At 43.0% G+C, this 15,000-nt stretch overlaps 1 protein-coding gene across 1 annotated transcript in view; it reads right to left on the bottom strand.

Annotated features, from left to right (window-relative positions):
- The window catches only part of LOC118382757 (RNA-binding protein 10-like), a 33,242-nt gene that overhangs the window by 17,642 nt on the left and 600 nt on the right, over positions 1-15,000 (bottom strand). Inside the window, exon 2 of the mRNA XM_052481257.1 lies at positions 13,982-14,070. The gene's annotated coding sequence lies outside the window, so the exon portion shown is untranslated. The remainder of the gene's footprint in view (positions 1-13,981; positions 14,071-15,000) is intronic.

Below are 15,000 nucleotides of genomic sequence, written 5' to 3'. Positions count from 1 at the left end.
GGTTATATATTATATATTATTAGAATGGTTACCTGGGTAACAGACCACTGGGCAGCAGCGATGGCTGTACTGGTTATATATTATTAGAATGGTTACCTGGGTAACAGACCACTGGGTAACAGCGATGGCTGTACTGGTTATATATTATTAGAATGGTTACCTGGGTAACAGACCACTGGGCAGCAGCGATGGCTGTACTGGTTATATATTATATATTATTAGAATGGTTACCTGGGTAACAGACCACTGGGCAGCAGCGATGGCTGTACTGGTTATATATTATATATTATTAGAATGGTTACCTGGGTAACAGACCACTGGGCAGCAGCGATGGCTGTACTGGTTATATATTATATATTATTAGAATGGTTACCTGGGTAACAGACCACTGGGCAGCAGCGATGGCTGTACTGGTTATATATTATATTAGAATGGTTACCTGGGTAACAGACCACTGGGCAACAGCGATGGCTGTACTGGTTATATATATATATTATTAGAATGGTTACCTGGGTAACAGACCACTGGGCAGCAGCGATGGCTGTACTGGTTATATATTATATATTATTAGAATGGTTACCTGGGTAACAGACCACTGGGCAGCAGCGATGGCTGTACTGGTTATATATTATATATTATTAGAATGGTTACCTGGGTAACAGACCACTGGGCAGCAGCGATGGCTGTACTGGTTATATATTATATATTATTAGAATGGTTACCTGGGTAACAGACCACTGGGCAGCAGCGATGGCTGTACTGGTTATATATTATATATTATTAGAATGGTTACCTGGGTAACAGACCACTGGGCAGCAGCGATGGCTGTACTGGTTATATATTATATATTATTAGAATGGTTACCTGGGTAACAGACCACTGGGCAGCAGCGATGGCTGTACTGGTTATATATTATATATTATTATTAGAATGGTTACCTGGGTAACAGACCACTGGGCAGCAGCGATGGCTGTACTGGTTATATATTATATATTATTAGAATGGTTACCTGGGTAACAGACCACTGGGCAGCAGCGATGGCTGTACTGGTTATATATTATATATTATTAGAATGGTTACCTGGGTAACAGACCACTGGTTATATATTATATATTATTAGAATGGTTACCTGGGTAACAGACCACTGGGCAGCAGCGATGGCTGTACTGGTTATATATTATATATTATTAGAATGGTTACCTGGGTAACAGACCACTGGGCAGCAGCGATGGCTGTACTGGTTATATATTATATATTATTAGAATGGTTACCTGGGTAACAGACCACTGGGCAGCAGCGATGGCTGTACTGGTTATATATTATATATTATTAGAATGGTTACCTGGGTAACAGACCACTGGGCAGCAGCGATGGCTGTACTGGTTATATATTATATATTATTAGAATGGTTACCTGGGTAACAGACCACTGGGCAGCAGCGATGGCTGTACTGGTTATATATTATATATTATTAGAATGGTTACCTGGGTAACAGACCACTGGGCAGCAGCGATGGCTGTACTGGTTATATATTATATATTATTAGAATGGTTACCTGGGTAACAGACCACTGGGCAGCAGCGATGGCTGTACTGGTTATATATTATATATTATTAGAATGGTTACCTGGGTAACAGACCACTGGGCAGCAGCGATGGCTGTACTGGTTATATATTATATATTATTAGAATGGTTACCTGGGTAACAGACCACTGGGCAGCAGCGATGGCTGTACTGGTTATATATTATATATTATTAGAATGGTTACCTGGGTAACAGACCACTGGGCAGCAGCGATGGCTGTACTGGTTATATATTATATATTATTAGAATGGTTACCTGGGTAACAGACCACTGGGCAGCAGCGATGGCTGTACTGGTTATATATTATATATTATTAGAATGGTTACCTGGGTAACAGACCACTGGGCATGGCTGTACTGGTTATATATTATATATTATTAGAATGGTTACCTGGGTAACAGACCACTGGGCAGCAGCGATGGCTGTACTATATTATATATTATTAGAATGGTTACCTGGGTAACAGACCACTGGGCAGCAGCGATGGCTGTACTGGTTATATATTATATATTATTAGAATGGTTACCTGGGTAACAGACCACTGGGCAGCAGCGATGGCTGTACTGGTTATATATTATATATTATTAGAATGGTTACCTGGGTAACAGACCACTGGGCAGCAGCGATGGCTGTACTGGTTATATATTATATATTATTAGAATGGTTACCTGGGTAACAGACCACTGGGCAGCAGCGATGGCTGTACTGGTTATATATTATATATTATTAGAATGGTTACCTGGGTAACAGACCACTGGGCAGCAGCGATGGCTGTACTGGTTATATATTATATATTATTAGAATGGTTACCTGGGTAACAGACCACTGGGCAGCAGCGATGGCTGTACTGGTTATATATTATATATTATTAGAATGGTTACCTGGGTAACAGACCACTGGGCAGCAGCGATGGCTGTACTGGTTATATATTATTAGAATGGTTACCTGGGTAACAGACCACTGGGCCTGGGTAACAGACCACTGGGCAGCAGATGGCTGTACTGGTTATATATTATATATTATTAGAATGGTTACCTGGGTAACAGACCACTGGGCAGCAGCGATGGCTGTACTGGTTATATATTATATATTATTAGAATGGTTACCTGGGTAACAGACCACTGGGCAGCAGCGATGGCTGTACTGGTTATATATTATTAGAATGGTTACCTGGGTAACAGACCACTGGGCAGCAGCGATGGCTGTACTGGTATATATTATTAGGGTTACCTATATTACTGGTTATATATTATTAGAATGGTTACCTGGGTAACAGACCACTGGGCAGCAGCGATGGCTGTACTGGTTATATATTATATATTATTAGAATGGTTACCTGGGTAACAGACCACTGGGCAGCAGCGATGGCTGTACTGGTTATATATTATATACCTGGGTAACAGAATGGTTACCTGGGTAACAGACCACTGGGCAGCAGCGATGGCTGTACTGGTTATATATTATTAGAATGGTTACCTGGGTAACAGACCACTGGGCAGCAGCGATGGCTGTACTGGTTATATATTATTAGAATGGTTACCTGGGTAACAGACCACTGGGCAGCAGCGATGGCTGTACTGGTTATATATTATATATTATTAGAATGGTTACCTGGGTAACGGACCACTGGGCAGCAGCGATGGCTGTACTGGTTATATATTATATATTATTAGAATGGTTACCTGGGTAACAGACCACTGGGCAGCAGCGATGGCTGTAATATATTATTAGAATGGTTACCTGGGTAACAGACCACTGGGCAGCAGCGATGGCTGTACTGGTTATATATTATTAGAATGGTTACCTGGGTAACAGACCACTGGGCAGAATGGCTGTACTGGTTATATATTATTATTATTAGAATGGTTACCTGGGTAACAGACCACTGGGCAGCAGCGATGGCTGTACTGGTTATATATTATATATTATTAGAATGGTTACCTGGGTAACAGACCACTGGGCAGCAGCGATGGCTGTACTGGTTATATATTATATATTATTAGAATGGTTACCTGGGTAACAGACCACTGGGCAGCAGCGATGGCTGTACTGGTTATATATTATATATTATTAGAATGGTTACCTGGGTAACAGACCACTGGGCAGCAGCGATGGCTGTACTGGTTATATATTATTAGAATGGTTACCTGGGTAACAGACCACTGGGCAGCAGCGATGGCTGTACTGGTTATATATTATATATTATTAGAATGGTTACCTGGGTAACAGACCACTGGGCAGCAGCGATGGCTGTACTGGTTATATATTATTAGAATGGTTACCTGGGTAACAGACCACTGGGCAGCAGCGATGGCTGTACTGGTTATATATTATATATTATTAGAATGGTTACCTGGGTAACAGACCACTGGGCAGCAGCGATGGCTGTACTGGTTATATATTATTAGAATGGTTACCTGGGTAACAGACCACTGGGCAGCAGCGATGGCTGTACTGGTTATATATTATTAGAATGGTTACCTGGGTAACAGACCACTGGGCAGCAGCGATGGCTGTACTGGTTATATATTATATATTATTAGAATGGTTACCTGGGTAACAGACCACTGGGCAGCAGCGATGGCTGTACTGGTTATATATTATATATTATTAGAATGGTTACCTGGGTAACAGACCACTGGGCAGCAGCGATGGCTGTACTGGTTATATATTATTAGAATGGTTACCTGGGTAACAGACCACTGGGCAGCAGCATGGCTGTACTGGTTATATATTATTAGAATGGTTACCTGGGTAACAGACCACTGGGCATGGCTGTACTGGTTATATATTATTAGAATGGTTACCTGGGTAACAGACCACTGGGCAGCAGCGATGGCTGTACTGGTTATATATTATATATTATTAGAATGGTTACCTGGGTAACAGACCACTGGGCAGCAGCGATGGCTGTACTGGTTATATATTATATATTATTAGAATGGTTACCTGGGTAACAGACCACTGGGCAGCAGCGATGGCTGTACTGGTTATATATTATTAGAATGGTTACCTGGGTAACAGACCACTGGGCAGCAGCGATGGCTGTACTGGTTATATATTATTAGAATGGTTACCTGGGTAACAGACCACTGGGCAGCAGCGATGGCTGTACTGGTTATATATTATATATTATTAGAATGGTTACCTGGGTAACAGACCACTGGGCAGCAGCGATGGCTGTACTGGTTATATATTATTAGAATGGTTACCTGGGTAACAGACCACTGGGTAACAGACACTGGGCAGCAGCGATGGCTGTACTGGTTATATATTATTATTAGAATGGTTACCTGGGTAACAGACCACTGGGCAGCAGCGATGGCTGTACTGGTTATATATTATATATTATTAGAATGGTTACCTGGGTAACAGACCACTGGGCAGCAGCGATGGCTGTACTGGTTATATATTATTAGAATGGTTACCTGGGTAACAGACCACTGGGCAGCAGCGATGGCTGTACTGGTTATATATTATATATTATTAGAATGGTTACCTGGGTAACAGACCACTGGGCAGCAGCGATGGCTGTACTGGTTATATATTATATATTAACAGACCACTTAGAATGGTTACCTGGGTAACAGACCACTGGGCACCACTGTACTGGTTATATATTATTAGAATGGTTACCTGGGTAACAGACCACTGGGCAGCAGCGATGGCTGTACTGGTTATATATTATATATTATTAGAATGGTTACCTGGGTAACAGACCACTGGGCAGCAGCGATGGCTGTACTGGTTATATATTATTATTATTAGAATGGTTACCTGGGTAACAGACCACTGGGCAGCAGCGATGGCTGTACTGGTTATATATTATATATTATTAGAATGGTTACCTGGGTAACAGACCACTGGGCAGCAGCGATGGCTGTACTGGTTATATATTATATATTATTAGAATGGTTACCTGGGTAACAGACCACTGGGCAGCAGCGATGGCTGTACTGGTTATATATTATATATTATTAGAATGGTTACCTGGGTAACAGACCACTGGGCAGCAGCGATGGCTGTACTGGTTATATATTATTAGAATGGTTACCTGGGTAACAGACCACTGGGCAGCAGCGATGGCTGTACTGGTTATATATTATTAGAATGGTTACCTGGGTAACAGACCACTGGGCAGCAGCGATGGCTGTACTGGTTATATATTATATATTATTAGAATGGTTACCTGGGTAACAGACCACTGGGCAGCAGCGATGGCTGTACTGGTTATATATTATATATTATTAGAATGGTTACCTGGGTAACAGACCACTGGGCAGCAGCGATGGCTGTACTGGTTATATATTATATATTATTAGAATGGTTACCTGGGTAACAGACCACTGGGCAGCAGCGATGGCTGTACTGGTTATATATTATATATTATTAGAATGGTTACCTGGGTAACAGACCACTGGGCAGCAGCGATGGCTGTACTGGTTATATATTATTAGAATGGTTACCTGGGTAACAGACCACTGGGCAACAGCGATGGCTGTACTGGTTACTGGGCAGCAGCGATGGCTGTACTGGTTATATATTATATATTATTAGAATGGTTACCTGGGTAACAGACCACTGGGCAGCAGCGATGGCTGTACTGGTTATATATTATATAGAATGGTTACCTGGGTAACAGACCACTGGGCAGCAGCGACTGTACTGGTTATATATTATATATTATTAGAATGGTTACCTGGGTAACAGACCACTGGGCAGCAGCGATGGCTGTACTGGTTATATATTATATATTATTAGAATGGTTACCTGGGTAACAGACCACTGGGCAGCAGCGATGGCTGTACTGGTTATATATTATTATTATTAGAATGGTTACCTGGGTAACAGACCACTGGGCAGCAGCGATGGCTGTACTGGTTATATATTATATATTATTAGAATGGTTACCTGGGTAACAGACCACTGGGCAGCAGCGATGGCTGTACTGGTTATATATTATATATTATTAGAATGGTTACCTGGGTAACAGACCACTGGGCATGCACTGGTTATATATTATATATTATTAGAATGGTTACCTGGGTAACAGACCACTGGCTGTACTGGTTATATATTATATATTATTAGAATGGTTACCTGGGTAACAGACCACTGGGCAGCAGCGATGGCTGTACTGGTTATATATTATATATTATTAGAATGGTTACCTGGGTAACAGACCACTGGGCAGCAGCGATGGCTGTACTGGTTATATATTATTAGAATGGTTACCTGGGTAACAGACCACTGGGCAGCAGCGATGGCTGTACTGGTTATATATTATATATTATTAGAATGGTTACCTGGGTAACAGACCACTGGGCAGCAGCGATGGCTGTACTGGTTATATATTATTATTATTAGAATGGTTACCTGGGTAACAGACCACTGGGCAGCAGCGATGGCTGTACTGGTTATATATTATATGGTTACCTGGGTAACAGACCACTGGGCAGCAGCGATGGCTGTACTGGTTATATATTATATATTATTAGAATGGTTACCTGGGTAACAGACCACTGGGCAGCAGCGATGGCTGTACTGGTTATATATTATATATTATTAGAATGGTTACCTGGGTAACAGACCACTGGGCAGCAGCGATGGCTGTACTGGTTATATATTATTAGAATGGTTACCTGGGTAACAGACCACTGGGCAGCAGCGATGGCTGTACTGGTTATATATTATATATTATTAGAATGGTTACCTGGGTAACAGACCACTGGGCAGCAGCGATGGCTGTACTGGTTATATATTATATATTATTAGAATGGTTACCTGGGTAACAGACCACTGGGCAGCAGCGATGGCTGTACTGGTTATATATTATATATTATTAGAATGGTTACCTGGGTAACAGACCACTGGGCAGCAGCGATGGCTGTACTGGTTATATATTATATATTATTAGAATGGTTACCTGGGTAACAGACCACTGGGCAGCAGCGATGGCTGTACTGGTTATATATTATATATTATTAGAATGGTTACCTGGGTAACAGACCACTGGGCAGCAGCGATGGCTGTACTGGTTATATATTATATAGAATGGTTACCTGGGTAACAGACCACTGGGCAGCAGCGATGGCTGTACTGGTTATATATTATTAGAATGGTTACCTGGGTAACAGACCACTGGGCAGCAGCGATGGCTATATTATATATTATTAGAATGGTTACTGGTTATATATGGTATATATTATTAGAATGGTTACCTGGGTAACAGACCACTGGGCAGCAGCGATGGCTGTACTGGTTATATATTATATATTATTAGAATGGTTACCTGGGTAACAGACCACTGGGCAGCAGCGATGGCTGTACTGGTTATATATTATTATTATTAGAATGGTTACCTGGGTAACAGACCACTGGGCAGCAGCGATGGCTGTACTGGTTATATATTATATATTATTAGAATGGTTACCTGGGTAACAGACCACTGGGCAGCAGCGATGGCTGTACTGGTTATATATTATGGTTATATTGGCTGTACTGGTTATATATTATATATTATTAGAATGGTTACCTGGGTAACAGACCACTGGGCAGCAGGCTGTATGGCTGAATGGTTACTGGTTGGGCATATATTATATATTATTAGAATGGTTACCTGGGTAACAGACCACTGGGCAGCAGCGATGGCTGTACTGGTTATATATTATATATTATTAGAATGGTTACCTGGGTAACAGACCACTGTACTGGTTATATATTATTATTATTAGAATGGTTACCTGGGTAACAGACCACTGGGCAGCAGCGATGGCTGTACTGGTTATATATTATTAGAATGGTTACCTGGGTAACAGACCACTGGGCAGCAGCGATGGCTGTACTGGTTATATATTATATATTATTAGAATGGTTACCTGGGTAACAGACCACTGGGCAGCAGCGATGGCTGTACTGGTTATATATTATATATTATTAGAATGGTTACCTGGGTAACAGACCACTGGGCAGCAGCGATGGCTGTACTGGTTATATATTATATATTATTAGAATGGTTACCTGGGTAACAGACCACTGGGCAGCAGCGATGGCTGTACTGGTTATATATTATATATTATTAGAATGGTTACCTGGGTAACAGACCACTGGGCAGCAGCGATGGCTGTACTGGTTATATATTATATATTATTAGAATGGTTACCTGGGTAACAGACCACTGGGCAGCAGCGATGGCTGTACTGGTTATATATATTATTAGAATGGTTACCTGGGTAACAGACCACTGGGCAGCAGCGATGGCTGTACTGGTTATATATTATTAGAATGGTTACCTGGGTAACAGACCACTGGGCAGCAGCGATGGCTGTACTGGTTATATATTATATTATTAGAATGGTTACCTGGGTAACAGACCACTGGGCATGGTTATATATTATATATTATTAGAATGGTTACCTGGGTAACAGACCACTGGGCAGCAGCGATGGCTGTACTGGTTATATATTATATATTATTAGAATACCTTATATATTATATATTATTAGAATGGTTACCTGGGTAACAGACCACTGGGCAGCAGCGATGGCTGTACTGGTTATATATTATATATTATTAGAATGGTTACCTGGGTAACAGACCACTGGGCAGCAGCGATGGCTGTACTGGTTATATATTATATATTATTAGAATGGTTACCTGGGTAACAGACCACTGGGCAGCAGCGATGGCTGTACTGGTTATATATTATATATTATTAGAATGGTTACCTGGGTAACAGACCACTGGGCAGCAGCGATGGCTGTACTGGTTATATATTATATATTATTAGAATGGTTACCTGGGTAACAGACCACTGGGCAGCAGCGATGGCTGTACTGGTTATATATTATATATTATTAGAATGGTTACCCACTGGGCAGCAGCATGGCTGTACTGGTTATATATTATATATTATTAGAATGGTTACCTGGGTAACAGACCACTGGGCAGCAGCGATGGCTGTACTGGTTATATATTATATATTATTAGAATGGTTACCTGGGTAACAGACCACTGGGCAGCAGCGATGGCTGTACTGGTTATATATTATTAGAATGGTTACCTGGGTAACAGACCACTGGGCAGCAGCGATGGCTGTACTGGTTATATATTATATATTATTAGAATGGTTACCTGGGTAACAGACCACCTGGGCCAGCAGCGATGGCTGTACTGGTTATATATTATATATTATTAGAATGGTTACCTGGGTAACGGACCACTGGGCAGCAGCGATGGCTGTACTGGTTATATATTATATATTATTAGAATGGTTACCTGGGTAACAGACCACTGGGCAGCAGCGATGGCTGTACTGGTTATATATTATTAGAATGGTTACCTGGGTAACAGACCACTGGGCAGCAGCGATGGCTGTACTGGTTATATATTATATATTATTAGAATGGTTACCTGGGTAACAGACCACTGGGCAGCAGCGATGGCTGTACTGGTTATATATTATTATATTATTAGAATGGTTACCTGGGTAACAGACCACTGGGCAGCAGCGATGGCTGTACTGGTTATATATTATATATTATTAGAATGGTTACCTGGGTAACAGACCACTGGGCAGCAGCGATGGCTGTACTGGTTATATATTATTAGAATGGTTACCTGGGTAACAGACCACTGGGCAGCAGCGATGGCTGTACTGGTTATATATTATATATTATTAGAATGGTTACCTGGGTAACAGACCACTGGGCAGCAGCGATGGCTGTACTGGTTATATATTATATATTATTAGAATGGTTACCTGGGTAACAGACCACTGGGCAGCAGCGATGGCTGTACTGGTTATATATTATTATGGTTATTATTAGAATATTATATATTATTAGAATGTTACCTGGGTAACAGACCACTGGGCAGCAGCGATGGCTGTACTGGTTATATATTATATATTATTAGAATGGTTACCTGGGTAACAGACCACTGGGCAGCAGCGATGGCTGTACTGGTTATATATTATTAGAATGGTTACCTGGGTAACAGACCACTGGGCAGCAGCGATGGCTGTACTGGTTATATATTATATATTATTAGAATGGTTACCTGGGTAACAGACCACTGGGCAGCAGCGATGGCTGTACTGGTTATATATTATATATTATTAGAATGGTTACCTGGACCACTGTGGCTGTAATATATTATATATTATTAGAATGGTTACCTGGGTAGACCACTGGGCAGCAGCGATGGCTGTACTGGTTATATATTATATATTATTAGAATGGTTACCTGGGTAACAGACCACTGGGCAGCAGCGATGGCTGTACTGGTTATATATTATATATTATTAGAATGGTTACCTGGGTAACAGACCACTGGGCAGCAGCGATGGCTGTACTGGTTATATATTATATATTATTAGAATGGTTACCTGGGTAACAGACCACTGGGCAGCAGCGATGGCTGTACTGAATATTATATATTATTAGAATGGTTACCTGGGTAACAGACCACTGGGCAGCAGCGATGGCTGTACTGGTTATATATTATTAGAATGGTTACCTGGGTAACAGACCACTGGGCAGCAGCGATGGCTGTACTGGTTATATATTATATATTATTAGAATGGTTACCTGGGTAACAGACCACTGGGCAGCAGCGATGGCTGTACTGGTTATATATTATTAGAATGGTTACCTGGGTAACAGACCACTGGGCAGCAGCGATGGCTGTACTGGTTATATATTATTAGAATGGTTACCTGGGTAACAGACCACTGGGCAGCAGCGATGGCTGTACTGGTTATATATTATTAGAATGGTTACCTGGGTAACAGACCACTGGGCAGCAGCGATGGCTGTACTGGTTATATATTATATATTATTAGAATGGTTACCTGGGTAACAGACCACTGGGCAGCAGCGATGGCTGTACTGGTTATATATTATATATTATTAGAATGGTTACCTGGGTAACAGACCACTGGGCAGCAGCGATGGCTGTACTGGTTATATATTATTAGAATGGTTACCTGGGTAACAGACCACTGGGCAGCAGCGATGGCTGTACTGGTTATATATTATATATTATTAGAATGGTTACCTGGGTAACAGACCACTGGGCAGCAGCGATGGCTGTACTGGTTATATATTATATATTATTAGAATGGTTACCTGGGTAACAGACCACTGGGCAGCAGCGATGGCTGTACTGGTTATATATTATATATTATTAGAATGGTTACCTGGGTAACAGACCACTGGGCAGCAGCGATGACTGTACTGGTTATATATTATATATTATTAGAATGGTTACCTGGGTAACAGACCACTGGGCAGCAGATGGCTGTACTGGTTATATATTATATATTATTAGAATGGTTACCTGGGTAACAGACCACTGGGCAGCAGCGATGGCTGTACTGGTTATATATTATTAGAATGGTTACCTGGGTAACAGACCACTGGGCAGCAGCGATGACTGTACTGGTTATATATTATATATTATTAGAATGGTTACCTGGGTAACAGACCACTGGGCAGCAGCGATGGCTGTACTGGTTATATATTATTAGAATGGTTACCTGGGTAACAGACCACTGGGCAGCAGCGATGGCTGTACTGGTTATATATTATATATTATTAGAATGGTTACCTGGGTAACAGACCACTGGGCAGCAGCGATGGCTGTACTGGTTATATATTATATATTATTAGAATGGTTACCTGGGTAACAGACCACTGGGCAGCAGCGATGACTGTACTGGTTATATATTATATATTATTAGAATGGTTACCTGGGTAACAGACCACTGGGCAGCAGCGATGGCTGTACTGGTTACCTGGGTATATGGCTGTACTGGTTATATATTATTAGAATGGTTACCTGGGTAACAGACCACTGGGCAGCAGCGATGGCTGTACTGGTTATATATTATTAGAATGGTTACCTGGGTAACAGACCACTGGGCAGCAGCGATGGCTGTACTGGTTATATATTATTAGAATGGTTACCTGGGTAACAGACCACTGGGCAGCAGCGATGGCTGTACTGGTTATATATTATATATTATTAGAATGGTTACCTGGGTAACAGACCACTGGGCAGCAGCGATGGCTGTACTGGTTATATATTATATATTATTAGAATGGTTACCTGGGTAACAGACCACTGGGCAGCAGCGATGGCTGTACTGGTTATATATTATTAGAATGGTTACCTGGGTAACAGACCACTGGGCAGCAGCGATGGCGATGGCTGTACTGGTTATATATTATATATTATTAGAATGGTTACCTGGGTAACAGACCACTGGGCAGCAGCGATGGCTGTACTGGTTATATATTATATATTATTAGAATGGTTACCTGGGTAACAGACCACTGGGCAGCAGCGATGGCTGTACTGGTTATATATTATTAGAATGGTTACCTGGGTAACAGACCACTGGGCAGCAGCGATGGCTGTACTGGTTATATATTATTAGAATGGTTACCTGGGTAACAGACCACTGGGCAGCAGCGATGACTGTACTGGTTATATATTATATATTATTAGAATGGTTACCTGGGTAACAGACCACTGGGCAGCAGCGATGGCTGTACTGGTTATATATTATTAGAATGGTTACCTGGGTAACAGACCACTGGGTAACAGCGATGGCTGTACTGGTTATATATTATTAGAATGGTTACCTGGGTAACAGACCACTGGGCAGCAGCGATGGCTGTACTGGTTATATATTATATATTATTAGAATGGTTACCTGGGTAACAGACCACTGGGCAGCAGCGATGGCTGTACTGGTTATATATTATATATTATTAGAATGGTTACCTGGGTAACAGACCACTGGGCAGCAGCGATGGCTGTACTGGTTATATATTATTAGAATGGTTACCTGGGTAACAGACCACTGGGCAGCAGCGATGGCTGTACTGGTTATATATTATTAGAATGGTTACCTGGGTAACAGACCACTGGGCAGCAGCGATGGCTGTACTGGTTATATATTATTAGAATGGTTACCTGGGTAACAGACCACTGGGCAGCAGCGATGGCTGTACTGGTTATATATTATATATTATTAGAATGGTTACCTGGGTAACAGACCACTGGGCAGCAGCGATGGCTGTACTGGTTATATATTATATATTATTAGAATGGTTACCTGGGTAACAGACCACTGGGCAGCAGCGATGGCTGTACTGGTTATATATTATATATTATTAGAATGGTTACCTGGGTAACAGACCACTGGGCAGCAGCGATGGCTGTACTGGTTATATATTATTAGAATGGTTACCTGGGTAACAGACCACTGGGCAGCAGCGATGGCTGTACTGGTTATATATTATTAGAATGGTTACCTGGGTAACAGACCACTGGGCAGCAGCGATGACTGTACTGGTTATATATTATATATTATTAGAATGGTTACCTGGGTAACAGACCACTGGGCAGCAGCGATGGCTGTACTGGCAGCTGTAGCAGCACTCACTCTACTACCATCAGTCAGAAACACATCCCTGAAGGGAGGGAGGGGAGAGAGGGAGGAGGAGAGAGAGAGGGAGGAGGAGAGAGAGAGGGAGGAGGAGAGAGAGAGAGGGAGGGAGGAGGGAGGGAGGGAGGAGGAGAGAGGGGAGGGAGGGGGAGGAGAAAGAGAGAGGGAGGGAGGAGGGAGGGAGGGAGAGAGGAAGGGAGGGAGGGAGGAGAGAGAGAGGGAGGGAGGGGGGGGGGAGGGAGGGGGAGAGAGGAAGGGAGGGAGGGGGGGAGGGGAGGGAGGGGGAGAGAGGAAGGGGGAGAGAGAGAGGGAGGAGGAGAGAGGGGAGGGAGGGAGGAGAAAGAGAGAGGGAGGGAGGGAGGGAGGGAGGGAGAGAGGAAGGGAGGGAGGGAGGAGAGAGAGAGAGGGAGGGAGGGAGGGGGGAGGGGAGGGGAGGGAGGAAGGGAGGGAGGGGAGGGAGGGAGGCTGGGAGAGAGGAAGGGGGAGAGAGAGAGGGCAGGAGGAGAGAGGGGAGGGAGGGAGGAGAGAGAGAGAGGGAGGGAGGGAGGGAGGGAGGAGGGGGAGGGAGGGAGGGAGGAGAGAGAGGAAGGGAGGGAGGGAGGGAGGGAGGAGAGAGAGGGAGGGAGGGAGGAGAGAGAGAGGGAGGGAGGAGGGGGAGGGAGGGGGAGAGAGGAAGGGAGGGAGGGGGAGGGAGGGAGGGGGAGAGAGGAAGGGGGAGAGAGGGAGAGAGGGAGAGAGGGAGAGAGAGAGAGAGGGAGAGGGGGAGAGGGAGAGAGGGAGGGAGAAACATAAGCACAAAACATATTCCTTCTTAAAAACTATAACAATATAGGCTGGTTTCCCGACTCACGATGAAACATAGTCCTGGACTACACATTCAATGGAGAGCTGAGGCTTCAACTGTGTCTGGGGAAACAGGCCCTAAATATGTCTTAGTTCACAATGGCAGTGGTGTG

The sequence above is a fragment of the Oncorhynchus keta genome, chromosome 27 (genome assembly GCF_023373465.1).
Source record: "Oncorhynchus keta strain PuntledgeMale-10-30-2019 chromosome 27, Oket_V2, whole genome shotgun sequence".
Classification (NCBI taxonomy): domain Eukaryota; kingdom Metazoa; phylum Chordata; class Actinopteri; order Salmoniformes; family Salmonidae; genus Oncorhynchus; species Oncorhynchus keta.
Note: the sequence above shows the minus strand (reverse complement) of the source record. Positions and strands in the feature narration are given on the sequence as shown.